This window comes from Cibotium barometz, chromosome 3 (assembly GCF_041138505.1).
Source record: "Cibotium barometz isolate CiBa-2024 chromosome 3, ASM4113850v1, whole genome shotgun sequence".
NCBI lineage: Eukaryota > Viridiplantae > Streptophyta > Polypodiopsida > Cyatheales > Cibotiaceae > Cibotium > Cibotium barometz.
This window is the reverse complement of record NC_141048.1, coordinates 49,627,441-49,640,049: the sequence shown is the minus strand read 5'-3', so window position 1 is coordinate 49,640,049 and position 12,609 is coordinate 49,627,441. Positions and strand designations below refer to the sequence as shown.

Here is a 12,609-nt window from a genome sequence, read left to right as displayed (position 1 = left end):
CAAGTGCAAGAATTTGGTCCCTTGTGAACCCCAGTCCGGGACGCATCAGCCAGGGTTCCACTCTAAGCGTCCAAAGTCACGTGTACAAGTCCCGTGCATGGTCTTGGTCACGTGTGCAAGTCCCGCACATGAAGCACTGCCAGTCCATACCGTGAGTCACCCTCTGGAATGATGACAGGTGTGTAGCTAGTTACCAGGCATCTGAGTAGTTGCACATAGAAGAAGGGGCAGCCCTTTGGGCTACCCCAAAAAAGGGTTGGAGACCCTTGCCTAAGAGAAGGGCCACCCTTATGGCCAAGAGGCCCATGGCCAATGCCCTACAGCCAACCCCATGGCTGGGCATGCTGTCGGCCAGGCCTGGAGGGCCTGGGCAGCAAGGCAGCCAGGCCTAGATGGCCTGGACAGCCTGTCAGCCAGCCTCACAGGCAGCCTAGTCAGTGTGGCCACAAGGCACAATGGCTGCCAAGCAGCCTGGACAGCAATAGGCAAATGCGGCATCCCCACCGACCAGCATAGAAAAGGCACTATAAAAGCATTGCCTAGAGTGTCTCTTGGGGATCTCATTATTCACAGAGTGCTGAAGGTAAGGGCCAAGAAAGAACAAAGGTGAAGATTGAAGGTCAAGAGTCAGATCATCTACAGGCTGAAAGTCTACAGCGAAGAGGAGACCTACAGATTTGCGTTATTATCTCATCATTCAATAAAGCAAATACACCATCTTGTAGGCATATGCTCACTTATGGTAGTGCTATGTGTGAACAGGGCTTAACCAAGGGCACTTTTTCCCATGTGGTTTTTCCCCTTGGATATCAAGTGTGAAAGGACACTCTACATATAATATTTTGTACTTCTATATTATATGGATGTGACACACATGCAAGGGTTGACTTGCATTTTGTGGCTACCACACTTTTGGCTCTCTCTCTCTCTCTCTCTCTCTCTCTCTCTCTCTCATTTCTGTGTGAGCTTCTCCATCCTGCACCTAACCCTAATGTGCAAGTTTGTGTGTGTGTGAGTGTGTGAGTCCAACACCAACAATTGGTATCAGAGCTGGGAGCTGCCTGTGGAGTTCTATCCCTGAAATTCTGCCGTCCAAAACTGTGAATTTCCGTCGCCTACGACATTCTGTCCGTCGCTTGCAAAAATCCGTCGACAGAGCTAGTCCGTCCGTCGCCTGCAGAAGTCCGCCCCTTCCGCCCAGCCCGGCCGGCGGCACTAGTGTAGCCACCAGCACTGCCACCGCCACCCAGACGCACCTCCTGTCGTCCGTCCCTGCTCCGTTCCAGCCACCACTGCTCCGCCACAGAGCCTCCGTCCGTTTTCGTCTCCGTCCCTGCTCTGTTCCGGCCACCGCTGCTCCGCCGCCCAGAGCCTCCACACGTGTCCAGCAACCGACTCCCGCCTGTTTTAGCCTCCAACGCCGTGCACATCCGTACTGCCCCTCCACGTGCAGGTACTTGTGCTCCAGGAAACTTAAATATTCAAATTGAGTAAACAAATAAAAGGGGGAAAAGCTTTGCAGGCACTCTACTCCAGATTCTCGCCAGGAAAATTTGCAAGTTGCAGGTGGTCCAAGGTTCAGGCAATTTGGGGGATTTCTCAATTTGAGGCCAAATTGAAAAATTGGACATGTTGCTTTGCTTGCAATTTGGGGGTTTTCCAAATTGAGGTCAAAATCAGCAAATTGAGCCTCTTTCAGTTGTAGAAATTTGGGGCTTCGGTGAAAATTGGCCAATTAACTGCACATTGAAGCGATTGGAGTGCATAAAATTTGGGGCTTTTCAGATTTCAATTTGCAGACAAACATTTGCACAGGACATTTGGTTGCCTGGCAATGCACATTGGCGCTTGGTTTGCTTGCAGGTATATTTTGTTGACATGGCTCAAAATGCTACAGATGTATTTGGTGTGCTCACCCAAGAGGACAAGTTGGATGGATCTAACTACTCCCTCTGGAGTTTCATGATCCGTAATTTGCTGGTAGCCAAAGGGCTTTGACGCATCGTGTGTGGTGATGACACACGCCCACTTACCATACACCCAGCCACGTCTCAAAGGGGAGATGCTCAAAGAGCTCTTGAAGTAGAACCTGTTGTCACCAATTGGCTGACCATTTGGTCCATCTCCAGTTTTTGCGTCTCGTTCACTTGAGGCCAGGCCGGTGTCTCGTGTGAAGAGGCCAGTATTTTGCTGACATGGACGGGAGCCACACTGGTGCCACCTGTGTTAGCAGGATGGTGTCGTATGGACGGGAGCCAGACCAGTGCCACCCGTGTATGACCTGGACTGTGTTCGACCCATGGGATTGTCACGCCATGGAAGAGCCAGTATTCGTGCCGTGTTTTGCCTATGGGACTGTCACACCATAGGGAGGAGACTCGTGCCTGAAACTGTGTCTTACCTATGGGACTATTACTCCATAGGAAGACCAGGTTTTTATGTTTTTATGTCGTGCCAGTTTTGTGCCGACAGATATTTTGTACTTGTTCCATGAACGGGAGATATGTCCATGTTACTATTTGCACATGCACACATATTTTGCATGTTTGAAACTGTTTTCGCATGACATGTATTTTTGTGTTTGCCTGCTTGACGTGTTACTTACTGAGCGGGGACGCCTGCCAATGAGTCGTGAAGTCTGCTCTGTATTCTGACGAGTTTTGGTGCATGTGAACAGGTGGTAAGTATGTCGCACATATTGTTTTAATGTTTCATATTCTAACCTTTTATTTTATAAGGTTAGGTGTTCACATTTATTTAAAAGTGGGCACCCACTTAGGGGCCAAGGTGGGGAGCCCCACTTTAAGTGAGTGTGGGGGTGGGCATGGTCACCTACCCACACTAGTCCCCCCACATGCATGCGTGGAATTCACTAGAGAAGACTACACCTTAATTTTTATAAAAAAGACTCTCTCCATCAAGCGTAGATCATCATCGCTTCCACCTTACGTGAGAACCGGCGAACATCTCTTCAGGCTGCGCACGTATTCTGATTCTGTGCGCCTTCATCTCCCTGTTCTTCTCATCACGTGCTACCGGTTGAGCCAAATCAAAGGCGGCTGTTTATGCTGCTGCTGGCTGCGCCTACTCTTCCTACAGGCGGCTGCTTCTATTCTCCTACAGGTGGGCTGCGCCTGTGTACAGCAGCCAGGCGTACTCCCTTCCAGGCGACTCTGAACTGCTGCGGCTGCTCCCACAGGCGACTGAATACCAGCAAGCTGCGTTGTCCTCCCCTCTGCGCTGGTGTTACCTGCAGGCTACTCACCCTCTACAGGCTGCGCCTGTTTTACCTGCAGGGCTGCCCACTATCTTCTTAATTGGCTGCCCTTTTCTCTTGCAGACAACTGTGTATATGTGTACACTCTCTTCATAACAGGCTGCTCCTCCACGCCATCTTCTCTCCACGCTGCAGCCAGGCATCTCCTCCTTTGCAAGTGGATGCTTCTTCTCTCACAGCAGGCGGTTGTGCCCTTTGTGGTGGTATTTGTCTTGATGGTTCTCCACGAGGTGATTGTGTCTTCATCAAGGTGATATATCTTCTAAAGCTACCACTCTATTTACTACTTTGAAAGAGGTGGCACATCTGCTCCACTGGCGGTCTACAAGGGGACTTTGCATCTCCCGGGTGGCTTCATCAAACCACGGGTATTGGTTCTCTATCAGCTATCCACAAGTAAGTGAATTTCAGATTTAAGTAAAGTATTTTGTATTTAAATCTGGTAAGGGATTCTCGACTCCCTATACGGCCAACACCCGTTCGGTGCCGGGTTGTCCAAGCTCTATTGGAGAACCTCGGTCCAAAGGTGCTGAGATCGGGAGAGCAAGGCGTTAGTACGAGAGCGCCTGTCTGTGCGTGGTCTCGGAACACCAGTGTGGCGCTCTCCGCGGAGGTCAGTGAAAGCACAGGACCGTAGAGATTGGACCACACTAGTGGTCGTTCTGCTTCGAGCTTCTACATCAAAATTCGACTTCGAGCCTATTTGTTTGGTACTGTTTTCATATGTACATGGACATCATCTGGTTCTTGGAACCCATGGAGCATTGTATTCATTAAATACTCCCAATAAATATATCATATATTGAGGGGGGGGTCGGCCCGTTCCGGCCCCAGTGCTGGTGTCCATCTTTCCATTTCAATTTCCAGTTGTATTAAGTTGTCCATTTCAAATTTGTGGTTTTGAAGTTGTGCTATCAAGCGTGTGGGTGTCCAACGGAGTCTTTCCCACTTGACGGGATCGGTTTCACCTGCCCCCACACAAGAGCAGAAGAGATGGGACTCTAGGGATGCACAGGCCATGTCATTGATAGCCCTTTCAGTGATCATTGATAGCCCTTTCAGTGAAAAGGACTATTGTTCCGCACATTCGTTCTTGCAAGACATCGAAGCTTGCATGGGACACATTGAAAGCAATGTATCAGGTACGCAACGAGGCAAGAGTTGCCTACTTGAAGAGGCAATGGGATCTTCTTTCTATGGATGAAGGTGATTCCATGGTAGATCATCTCACCAAAGTGAAAGATTTGCAAGAACAATTGCTCAACATTGATGAGGTTATCCCAGACAGACAGCTGGTCACCAATACTCTTCACTTTACCACCTTCCTACTTGGGCTTTCACACCTCTCTCAGCCTCTCTATGAGAGGAGGTGGTAATCCCGTCACTTTTGAAGAGTTGGTGGGTTTACTCTTGCAGGAAGAGCAAACAAGAGCAAACTTAGCGAGCAACCGTGGTGGAGACAAGGCATTTACAGCCAAGGATAAGGGTAAAGCAAAGAGCTTTGAGCATAAGGGACAACAGTCTAGAAAGGCTGGTCATGGACAGCCCTCTTCTGGTGGTGAAAAGTGCAAACAAGCCCAAAAAGAAGGGCAAATGTCACTACTACCATAAGCCTGGACACTACATCAGTGAATGTAGGAAGCGGATTGCAAAAGAGAAAAGAAAAGAAGCAGGCAATGCAGTAGCAGACTCTTCTGATGACAAAGCACAGCAATCAGCTAATGTAATTCAGGAAGAGTACACTTTTTTGGTCACCTGCACTAGTGACACACCTAGTGCTTCAGACAATGATATGTCTTGCATTGCATCTGACAGAAAGGATGTATCATGGTATTTTGATAGTGGTGCTTCGAGCCACATCACTTCATGCAAAGATGTATTTCAGCACTTGGTTTATGCTTCAAATGGCCGCACTGTATCATGTGCAGATCATACCACATATCCAGTAAAGGGAATTGGCAATGTCATACTTATTGCAGCCAATGGTGCCAATATACGTATGAAAAATGTATTGTATGTTCTAGGCATAAAGAAAAATCTGCTCTTTGTCTCAGCCATAAACGACCAAGGTTTAAAGGTTGAATTTGAAGATGGGAAGTGTTTGGTAAAAGACCCATCAAAGAGTTATGAAATAGTCACTTCTAGAACACAATACAAATGCTTGTATAAGCTGGACAGCTATGACAAGCGTACTTATGATGCAAATACAGTGGCTGCCCACACTCATGCTATGCATGATGCAGAGCTATGGCATGCTCGTTTTGGGCATGTAAATTTTCGGAGTTTGATGCTTTTACAGAAGCATCATATGGTTGATAATATGCCGCCTCTTGAGTCTCCACCAAGACATGTATGTGAGGGGTGTATTTTGGGAAAGATGCAACGAAAACCATTCCCCAAAGATAGAGCTATTAGAGCTGAAAGTAAATTACAGCTCATACATAGTGATGTATGTGGTCCAATGCGGACACCATCCATAGGGGGGCATCTTTACTTTGTCACATTCATTGATGACTACTCCAAGTTTGCTTGGGTTTACCTTTGAAAGCGAAAGCAGAGGTGTTTGCATGCTTTTGACACTTTGTAGCAATGGCTGAAAATATGTGTGGATGTAAAGTCCAAACACTCCGCTCAGATAGAGGTGGGGAATACATGTCAAATGCATTCAAGGATTATATGCTTCCAAAGGGCATCAAACACCAATGTACTGTGCCTTATACACCGCAGCAGAATGGTGTAGCTGAGAGGAAAAATAGATCTCATGGAGATGGCAAGATGCATGGTGAAAGCACAAAAGTTGCCTCACAATTTTTGGATGGAAGCTATAATGTGTGCAACTCATGTGTTGAACAGGTGTCCAACAAAAGCTTTGAAAACCATAACACCATTTGAGGCTTGGTATAGCCGAAAGCCAACAGTGGATTATATGTGTACATTTGGGTGTTTGGCATATGCACATGTGCCAGAACAACTCCGAACAAAGCTAGAGGACAAAGCAATGAAATGCATTTTTGTGGGCTACAGCAATGAGAGCAAAGGATACCGTCTTTATAATCCAACAACACGAAGGATTTTTGTCAGTAGAGATGTGGTATTTGCTGAAAATTCAGGACAGCCCATGTACAGCTTGTATAAAAGTAATGATACGGGCATACAGGACATGTTTGATGGACTATTACCCATTGCAATTAAGGGGGATTCAGATCAGCCAGCCCCTACACAAGAAAATCCTCATGTAGAACATGTGGAACAGCCAGCCATTCAGCCCCCTTCTATGGAAGAAGTGGAAGATCTTATCACGGAAGAGCAAACAGCCATAGACACAGCCAAGTCAATGCCAAGATGGTTGCTGAAAACTTTGCAAGAAAGCAAACTTGCAGCTCTGCTCACAGGTAGAACAAGGGCTAGTTCCAGCCATGCATTGAATATACATCGTGGGGAGTCTGCATTGATGGTCTCTTTGATTCAGAAGAGCCTTCTTCTTATGAAGAAGCACATGAGAATGAGCATTGGGTGCAAGCTATGCAAGCTGAAATCTCTTCTATCATGAAGAACAATACTTGGGATCTTGTGGAATTGCCTAAAGGCAAGCATGTCATTGGAACAAAGTGGGTGTACAAAGTCAAAAGGAAGTCTGATGGTACTATTGACAGGTACAAAGCAAGACTTGTGGCTAAAGGCTACTCCCAAAAAAAGGGAATAGATTATGAAGAGACTTTTGCTCCTACTTCGAGAATGACCACAATAAGATCAATGATTGCATTGGCTGCACATAAAGGATGGAGTGCATCAATTGGACATCAAAACTGCATTCTTAAATGGGGATTTACAGGAGGAAGTACATGTGAATCAGCCCATTGGTTTTGTAGTTCCTGGTGAGGAACATAAAGTATGCAGGTTACACAAAGCATTGTATGGGTTAAAGCAAGCTCCAAGAGCTTGGTATGATAAAATACATGCTCATCTAACCAGCCAAGGTTATGTGAATAGTCCAGCTGAAAGCACATTGTATGTGAAGAAAACCGATGCCGATATTCTCAAAGTCATCTTGTATGTAGATGACATGCTTACAGGTACTAGCAAAGCACAAATTTCAGATTTCAAAGCTGATTTGAAAGCTGAATTTGATATGTCAGATTTGGGGCCTTTACACTACTATCTCGGCATACAGTCTATGCATACAAATGATGGCATTGTTATGCAGCAAACTAAGTACATAAAAAGTTTGCTAAAAAGGTTTCACATGGATGAATGTAAGCCCATTTCTACTCCAGTAGAACCAGGTGTACGGCTTACTATGCATGATATTGGAGAGCCTTTTGAGGCCGGCATTTACAACCAGGCAGTGGGATGTCTCATTTACTTGTGTAACACGAGGCCAGACATATCTTTTGGGGTGTCTTTGTTGAGCAAATTCATGCACAGCCCAGGCACAAAGCATTGGCAAGAAGTCAAACGCATATTTAGTTATCTTCAGGGTACCCTGGATCTTGGTTTGTTCTATCCCAGGGGGGGCAGCTTGCAGCTTTATGCATACAATGATTCAGATTGGGCTGGTGATTACGATACCAGGCAATCCACCAGTGGGAATTGTTTTTTTCTTCGCAGTTCATGCATATCTTGGTTGAGTAAAAAGCAACCCACTGTTGCCACATCTACTTGTGAGGCTGAGTACAAGGCAATCTTCACAGCTACAGTAGATTGTGTATGGTTGAGGAGATTATTGGCTGATCTTCGTGAGTGTCAGCAAACACCCACCACCATTCTCACTGATAGCCAAGGTGCTATGGCCGTGGCACGAAACCCAGTATTTCATGCACGTACCAAGCACATTGAGATTCATTATCACTATGTCAGAGAGAGGTTACATGCAGGGGAGATCAGTTTATCTTACTGCCCTACACAGGATAATGTTGCAGATCTATTCACAAAGGCTTTACCTCAAGAAAAGTTTGAAGCTTTCCGCAAAGCTTTGGGCTTACTCTCATACAGAGAGTGATCTGCTACCTTGTACAGGTTCACACTTCCACTACAGGGGGGATTTATAGGCATATGCTCACTTATGGTAGTGCTATGTGTGAACAGGGCACCAAGGGCACTTTTTTCCATGTGGTTTTTCCCCTTGGATATCAAGTGTGAAAGGACACTCTACATATAATATTTTGTACTTCTATATTATATGGATGTGACACACATGCAAGGGTTGACTTGCATTTTGTGGCTACCACACTTTTGGCTCTCTCTCTCTCTCATTTCTGTGTGAGCTTCTCCATCCTGCACCTAACCCTAATGTGCAAGTTTGTGTGTGTGTGAGTGTGTGAGTCCAACACCAACACATGCTTGGTGGGGGCGGGTATTTAGGACCCAATCAGGTGTACTGTGCCTTATTCTCTTCTCTCTCTCTCTCTCTCTCTCTCTCTCTCTCTCTCTCTCTCTCTCTCTCTCTCTCTCTCTCTCTCTATATATATATATAGAGAGAGAGAGAGAGAGAGAGAGAGATCATCTTCTCCAGCTCACGGAGGATGGGTTTGTGATTAGACCCAGCTACATGGATACTCATCTTTCTCATGGGGTACGGTGTGCTATTGGTCAGATGCGCACATCCTCACACCAGCTAGAGATTGTATCATGTGCACAGTGTGTATCTACCGTGTGCTACACGCACGCAAGACTAGTTTCGAGGCTTGGGGAAGCTTGGAACTAGGCAGGCTGATTGACGAGCTGAGTTAGGATAAACTAACGGGCGGGCACCCAAGTATGGACGGGCGGGCGCCCAAGTGTGGACGCCTGATGACCGGCCAAGAGCCTATAAAAGGGTGGCCCAAGGTTAGTTATTGGCATATAGAGAGTCTCGCGAGGGCAGCTTTGTGGCGGTATGGGACGTCGCGAGGAGGAGATTGATCGGTACATCATCCTAGTTAGCTCAGCTTGTGGCTCGGTGGGGACAGCCGAGACTGTGGGCTCGCCCACGGCTGTCATGGTTGGGAGGTGAGTCAGGCGTGCACTCCCTTGCTTGTTTGTTTGTTCGTTTGTTTGCAGGATTCGAGTTTCGAACCAAGATCGATCACGAGGGGATCTGTGGGGATTTGACAGTGGTATCAGAGCATACCTCGTGAACAAGCAAGTCGGTAGGTAGAGAAGAAGAGGTCGAAGAAAGGTATGTGTTAAAAGCTTGCTGTTTTTTCTGTGCATACTGCAGATTTCAGATTCAGTATGTGTTTTTTCTTCATCAAAGACACCCATGTTGATGGGAGGTGATAGTCTAAGTAGGGTTGATTGCTTTGCAAAGAAGAGGCATGTTTGTTGTGCATACGCATAAACTGCAAGGAGAGAAACATTTTTTTTTTAAAAAAGCATGTTGCTTTTCGTTGAACGAACGAGCGAGAGAGCACGTGTGAGAAGGAGGCGTTGACGGCTTTGTACGCTGGCACGTTTGCAGGCGGTGGCTACTGGCGGGTTGAAGGCGCCCAAGGCTAGGCATGGCGGGCGCCCAGGCCACGTGGCCTTGTGGCCAGGCTAGCGCAGCTAGCCCAGGCGGCACCTAGGCCAAGCGGGTTGGTGCCCAGGCCAGGCCGGCGCCCAGGCCAGGCAAGGCGGGCTGATGCCCAGGCCACGCACAGCAGGCCGACGCCGCCCAGGCCACGTTTACTCAGGCTAGCGCTGGCAAATCCGGCGGTTCAGGTGGCCATGGTGACGTCTGCAGACAGCCAACCGGCGGCGGTCAATCCAGGAAGGGAAGCGAAAAAAAAAAAAAAAGAAAAGTACTCGTTTATTTTTGGGCTTTCGTTTTTTTTAGTTTAATTTTTTTTTATAAAAATTTAAAAGTCATCTCCTCTCCAAGGTTTAAAAGTGTTTTTTTTTAAGACCTTAGAATATATATATATTTATTTATTTATTTATTTATTTATTCAAGAAAAAAAACACAAAAGCAAAGGCAAAAGCCAAAGTTAGCTTTTGGGGGCTTTTAGTTTTTTGGGAAACCTTTATAAACCCCCTCAAGTGGGCTTCTTGCCACACATCTCTCAAGTTTTCAAGCTCTCAAGCTCTCAAGTTCACTCGCACTTTTGTTATGCAAAGATCGAATTTTCTCTCCACGTACCCTCTTCACGATGTCGACCCAAGAATCAGAGTTGGAGCCCCTTGTGGAACGCGAAGGCTTGCCGGCTACGGAAGGTATCGATGCCAATCTTTTTGACGATTTTGTGTCAAAATCAGATTTCCAAGAGTTCAAAGTAGCTCTCGAAGCTTCTTCGACGGAACGTCAGGCACAAATCGTAGCCCAGATGCAAGCTTTGTAGAACTCCATCGCTCTATTGACCACTACCCTCTCTACTTTCTCGGGTATGGATGCCTTGGCTTCAGCTTTACGCCCCAATATTACTCCGGAACCGTTCGGGGGCAAGCAAAAGCAGCGCACCAAGGAGATTGTGGACACGTGGCTACATAAGTGGCAAGTTCACTTTCAGTTTCATCCATATGATGATGGAAAGAAGATCCAATCAGCAGCAGGTTTTCTGTCCAGCAAAGCTTTGCTTTGGTGGAAGGAACTCAACCCTAAACCAACGACTTGGGCACAATTTGAAGACGTTTTCAAGAAAGAATTCCTCAAGAAAGAGGATGATTACGATGTTGTTGCCCGGTTTTCAGCTTTGACCATGACCTCGCAGCACCTCACTTATGAGGTCTACCTCCAGAAGTTTCGTGACTTGCAGATGAAAGCTACAAAGATGGATCCCACTACTCTTTTGGAGTTTTTCGTAGTAGCTGGTTTACCAGACTCGTACCGATTACAAGTTAAAAATAACAATTGTAAAACTTTGGACGAGGCCATTCATTCAGCTCGTATCTATGATGATACGATGGTCTCTTCCAAGTCGAAACCCGTTACCGAGCAAGGGAACAAGCATAAAAGAAAGTTCTCCGCACCTATGGCTAACACGACAGAAGGAAAGTCTTCAGACCAACCTTCGAAGAATTCAAGTTCAACACCAGCGAAGAAGAAACGACTCCTTAGGGCTTCAAAGCTCAAGAAGGAAGGACGTTGTTTTATCTGCGAAGAAAAAGGACACATGCGTAACGAGTGCCCAAAGCAAAAGGGTACCAAGACAAACGCAGGACCCAAGCCAAAGGCAGCTAACCAGTTGTTTTTGACAGGTACGTCAATTACTGTACTCTCTCGCCCTAAAACAACTTTGAATTTGAGTTCCTCAGATCATCCTCAATCTGATGGCCAGACTGAAAGAGTGAATCAAATTTTGGAGGATATGCTTCGAGCATATGTATCCGAAAGACAGAGTTCATGGGAGGATTATCTTCCTATGTTAGAATTTGCTTATAACAGTACTAAGCATACGAGTACAAGGTTTAGTCCTTTCATGCTTATGTATGGTTTTCAACCAAGATCACCTGTTACAATAGGATTCTCAGGACTTCAGCATGATGCAGCACGTAATTTTTTGCAAGATATGCAGGAAATGTTACAAGTTGCAAAGGAATCTATTAGAAGTGCTCAAGACCGAGACAGGTTTTATTCTAATAGACATCGTTCACCTAGAGAGTTCTCTGAAGGAACGATGGTGTATTTGCGAGTTCCGAAAGATTCCGAGACTTTACGGACAGGTAGATCTCTGAAATTATCCCCTAGATACTGTGGACCATTTCGTGTTACACGACGAATTGGTTCAATTGCATATGAATTGGATTTGCCTTCTCATGTGAAAGTTCATCCTATATTTCATGTCAGTAGACTTAAGGAAGTACTGGGTGGAGCAGATCACTTAGTTACTCCTCAAGAAATTATAGATGTCGAGGACATGACATTTGTTCCGCACGAACCTGAAAAGATTCTTGGATTTCGTGAAAGAAGATTGCGTAATACGCTTATCACGGAATACAAGATCAAGTGGAAGGATCGTGTTTAGGAGGACGCTACATGGGAGACATTGACTACTCTTCAGAGAGATTACCCTGGCTTTTTAGTGAGCTCAGGAGTGAGCTCTTAGAGGAAGGGGAGTATGTCATGTGCACAGTGTGTATCTACCGTGTGCTACACACACGCAAGACTAGTTTCGAGGCTTAGGGAAGCTTGGAACTAGGCAGGCTGATTGACGAGCTGAGTTAGGGATAAACTAACGGGCGGGCACCCAAGTATGGACGGACGGGCGCCCAAGTGTGGACGCCTGATGACCGGCCAAGAGCCTATAAAAGGGTGGCCAAGATTAGTTATTGGGATATAGAGAGTCTCGCGAGTTTGTGAGAGCTCTATGGTCTTGGAGCCTGGATCTGGTGCAAACGTGCACCTGCTTTACGCAGCCGAGGCCAGCAAACAGTCT

At 46.3% G+C, this 12,609-nt stretch overlaps 1 protein-coding gene across 1 annotated transcript in view; it reads right to left on the bottom strand.

Annotated features, from left to right (window-relative positions):
- Positions 1-12,609, bottom strand: part of LOC147640195 (uncharacterized) — a 57,402-nt gene that overhangs the window by 20,864 nt on the left and 23,929 nt on the right. The gene's annotated exons all lie outside the window — the stretch shown is intronic.